A 4,798-nucleotide genomic window follows, 5' to 3' on the forward strand; every position below is an offset into this window, starting at 1 on the left:
AACCCGTGTCCCCTGCATCGGCAGGCGGACTCTCAACCACTGCGCCACCAGGGAAGCCCCTCATGATACAACTTTTAACAGATGAGGAATTGCTTCTTACGGATGAGCAAGGGAAGTGGTTTCTTGAGATGGAACTACTTCCGGTGAAGATGCTGTCAAGACTGTCAAAATGACAACAGAGGATTTAGAATATTACGTAACTCTGTTGATAAAGCAGCAGTAGGGTTTGAGAGGACTGACTCCAATTTTGAAAGAAGTTCCACTGTGGGGAAAATACTATCAAACAGCATTGCATATTACAGAAAAATCGTCTGTGAAAAGAAAAGTCAATCAATGCAGCACACTTCACTGCTGTCTTGTTTGAAGACATTGCCACGGCCACCCCAGCCTTCAGCGGCCACCACCCCGTTCAGTCAGCAGCCGTCAGCATCGAGGCAGAATCCTCCACTAGCAAACTAGCAAAAAGATTACGAATCACTGAAGGCTCAGATGATGGTTAGCATTTTTTGGCAATAAAGTATTTTTTAATTAAGGTACATAGATTTTTAAAAGACATAAAGCTATTGTATACTTAACAGACTACAATATAGTGTAAACATAACTTACATATGCACTAGGAAACCAAAAAAGTTTGTGTCTCGCTTTATTGCAGTGGTCTGGAATCCCACCCACAATATCTGAGGTATGCCTGTCCTTACTACCCATCAAGCATTCTGCTAAAGACTCTATAGTATCATGTGTTATGTTGAATGCTCATATCAAACCTATGAGGTAGTTACTACTATTATCCTCATTTTATGGATGAGAAAATAAAGGATTAGAAAGGTGAAGACTGTACAGTTAGGAAGAGGTTTCAAAGCCAGGACTGTGCTCTAATGCTACAAAAGTCTAGTCAGCATTCTGTCTGTGACAAAAAGAAATAAAGGAAGTTACTAAGGCACCACAAGTTGGAGTTTCTATGCCTCAGACATAGCCAGAGCTGCAAGCCCTAAAGCAGTTAGGAGCAGGGGCAGCTCATATAATTTCTTCACTCTTCCCTTGGTCACCACCCAGGCTCTATTTCCCAAGTTGCTACCCGGGAATTAGATTTTTGCTGTTATAAGTAGTTCTCCCCTTGAAGAATTATAATCTTAGTGCGGAACACACTTGGAAGCTGTTGACAGAACCACATCAAGACAGGAGAGGATTTGAAGGGAAACACAGACAGCTGACACAGACACACTAAGAACCTCACACCATCACACTATTTTCATCGCCTTGATCATTCATTAAACCAAACCTAAAGAAAGAGAAGCCAAATCCTTGCCAAGATGTTGTCTTTACAAAGAACAAGTCCTGAACACCACCACATAATAAAACAGACAAGGCCTAAGGGCAAGTAATGAGGCATGGTCCTCTTAATCGTCCTTGTATCACTACTCCTCCCTTCCTAGCACACAGCAGTCGATTCATCAACCAAAATTTACTGAGTGCCTGTCTGCCTGGCTCTGTGCCATATCGTGGAAGTATACTGGTGTAAAAGACAAACAGGGCTCCGATCCTCCCGGTTTAATGTGATGAAGTAAGTTCTGAACACCTTCTATTGCATAAATAAACTTCAACACACTTTCTGTTCATCCAGAGAACCAGCTCCTCCCTGTCTATAGCAAGGTGCCTCATGCTCGGTACTAATGACATTGGAGGTCGGGTAAGTCTTTGATGTGCGGTTGTCCTGTACACTGCAGGCTGTTTAGCAGCACCCCTGACTTCTACCCATCAGATGCCAGGAGCAATCCCCGAGTTGTGAGAACGGAAAATGTCTCCAGACACTGTCAAATATCCCGTGGGGGGCAAAATCGCGCCGGCTGAGAAACTCCAGCCTAGCGCCTTCACAAGGGCTCTCCGTCCCCAGACCTTCCTCCTGTATCTTTCTCCAAATCTCGGCTCAAACTTCACTTCCTCGGGGAGGGCTCCCCGCCCCCTCAGGCTCCGTCGGCTCCTTGGGTTCCGCGCTCCCGTACTTCTCCACCCTGCACTACTGAGTGCTGGCCGAACAACCACCCGCGGGACGTCTACTCCCGGGGCTGCGAGCTCCTGGAGGGCAAGAACTTCCCTCCCGCCGTGCCCTGGCGACCGGCACTGGGCCCGTCCATCGCAAAGGTCCCGCAACTGCTGCGGAGTGAGTGACGGGGAGAGAGCGAGGCGATGAGGGCGGGAGGCCACTGAGACCCAAGGAGGCAAGCGAGGGGCATTATTTCAGAAAGCCGGGGCGTCAGAGACCCAAGGCGAACGACTCAGTCGCTCTGCGCATGCTCTTCGCTCTCCCGCGGCCCTCCCCACCACAGAGGCCGGTCGAGAGTGTCTGAGGCTCCGCCAAGGCTCTCTAGGCAGGGGACAGGGTCTGTCAGTCCGACGGGGGCCCCCGAAGGGAGGAGGACTTACGTGAGCTTGAAAGCGGGCAGCGAAATCCCTCACTCAGGGACACCAACCACTGCGACCACGTCGGCTGCGGACGGCGATTCAGCGCCTCAGCTCGCCTAACGGCCGTTACACACCCGCCAGGCCGCGCGCCTCAGAGCGCGCACTGCCCCGGCCCCGCCCCTTTCTGCCCCGCTACGACCAATCAGAAGTCGGGCCGCGCGGGTGTCCCGCCCCTGCACGCCGCCCTCGGCGCAGAGAACCGACGGATCTCTCTGCGCATGAGCCCGCCGCCGCTCTCTGCCGTTGCCTCTGCCCCTTGGCTGGTCTCGCCTCTGGGCGGAGCCCTGTTCACCCCGGCCTGAAGTGGCCTGCTTGGCCTGTGCAGATGAGAAGCTGGCAGCCAGCGCAGCTCATAGCGGGATCCCACCCAACCTGCCCACCCTCCTCCCATTCCTCACCATCTATCAGTACTCCCACCTGAAGCAGGGGGTGACGTTGTGACCAGGAGTTAGGGTGTGGCCAGAGTCACTGTCTTATCAGGGTCAGGGCTTGGTCTGGATTAGAGTCGGTGGTCAATCTGTGATCAGGACTCAGGTTGAAGGGTAAGGGATCAATCTTGCCTCCCTACTCAAACTCGGTCCCTAGGAAAAGGAACTAAGTTTATTTGCATTAATACATACTTGAAAAATCAGACTGAAATTGTTTAAAAGGAGGAACAAAGCCATCAACCAAAGTACAGTAAAATTCCAGGTATCTGGAAATTCGACTTGGGAGGGAGAGGCATTAAAAAGTTGTGTGATACAACATGATAAATATAATTAACGGTGCTGTATTTTATATATGAAAGAGTAAATCCTGAGTTCTCATCACAAGGAAAAAATACTTTTTTATTTCTTTACTTTTGCATCTGTATGAGATGATGGATGTTCACTAAACTTACTGTGATAATCATTTCATGATGTATGTAAGTCAAGTCATTATGCTGCACACTTTAAACTTATACAGTGTTGTATGCCAATTATAACTCAACAAAACAAAAGAAAAATAAAAGTTGTGTGATTTCTTAACTTTGAAGAACCAGACATAAAGAGTTAATTACCGGACCAAATTCACTCTAGAGGAAGGGCTCTGGGGTTCTATCACTTGCCCTCTCTTATAGTGTTTTAAGGTAAGAATATAGATAGCAGAAAATAACAGATTTAATCGATAATGAATCTGGGTATGATATGATAGATGAATTTAGGGAGTATTCTCTGAAATTAAGACCAGAAGTCTTTATTAAAATATAAATGGTAAGGAGCTTCCCTGGTGGCGCAGTGGTTGAGAATCAGCCTGCCAATGCAGGGGACACGGGTTCGAGCCCTGGTCTGGGAAGATCCCACATGCCACGGAGCAACTGGGCTCGTGAGCCACAATTACTGAGCCTGCGCGTCTGGAGCCTGTGCTCCGCAACGAGAGAGGTCGTGATAGTGAGAGGCCCGCGCACCGCGATGAAGAGTGGCCCCCGCTCGCCACAGCTAGAGAAAGCCCTCGCCCAGAAACGAAGAACAAGAGAAGCCACCACAATGAGAAACCTGCGCACCGCGATGAAGAGTGGCCCCCGCTCGCCACAGCTAGAGAAAGCCCTCGTCCAGAAACGAAGACCCAACACAGCCATAAATAAATACATAAATAAATTAAAAAATATATATATAAATGGTAAGGATAGGTGTGTAAATTAGTAAATTTGTGGACTGGTGGGTAGGAAATAGGCTGGTGGGTGGTGGGAACACCCACTTGATGGCTTCTATTTCTTTGGTGAAAAGCAACTGTAAGGAGGGAGGGAACAGAGGCATGTAGAGGGCTGAGAAGAATGGGGAAGATTTGAAAAGCTGATGTGGAGAATGGAAGAGAAACCAGACTGGGAACAGTGGAAGTGCTGAGATTTAAATTTACAATTGGCAAACAGTACATTTGTACAGTTTTCTCCAATGGGTATCTATATTTTAAAAGTAACTCCATTATTATAATACCAATTTTCAAATGTGAATGACTCCTCATTTATATTTTAATGAAAAATTTTGGCACTAATTTCAGAGAACATTCACAATTTTTAGTTATGACATAGTAAATCTTCAGTTACTTTATTATTTTAAAACACTTGCTGCACACTATTTACAATAGCCAGGTCATGGAAGCAACCTAAATGCCCATCGACAGACAAATGGATAAAGAAGATGTGGTACATATATATAATGGAATATTACTCAGCCATAAAAAGGAACGAAATTGGGTCATTTGTAGAGACGTGGATGGATCTAGAGACTGTCATACAGAGTGAAATAAGTCAGAAAGAGAAAAACAAATATCGTATATTAACACATATATGTGGAACCTAGAAAAATGGTACAGATGAACC

At 47.0% G+C, this 4,798-nt stretch overlaps 1 protein-coding gene across 1 annotated transcript in view; it reads right to left on the reverse strand.

The window, feature by feature from the left end:
- CEP85 (centrosomal protein 85) overlaps positions 1 to 2,539 on the reverse strand; it is a 33,252-nt gene extending 30,713 nt beyond the window's left edge. The window contains exon 1 of the mRNA XM_007111332.3: positions 2,422 to 2,539. The gene's annotated coding sequence lies outside the window, so the exon portion shown is untranslated. The remainder of the gene's footprint in view (positions 1 to 2,421) is intronic.
- Positions 2,540 to 4,798: the final 2,259 nt, after the last annotated feature.

This window comes from Physeter macrocephalus, chromosome 3, assembly GCF_002837175.3.
Source record: "Physeter macrocephalus isolate SW-GA chromosome 3, ASM283717v5, whole genome shotgun sequence".
Taxonomy (NCBI): Eukaryota; Metazoa; Chordata; class Mammalia; order Artiodactyla; family Physeteridae; genus Physeter; species Physeter macrocephalus.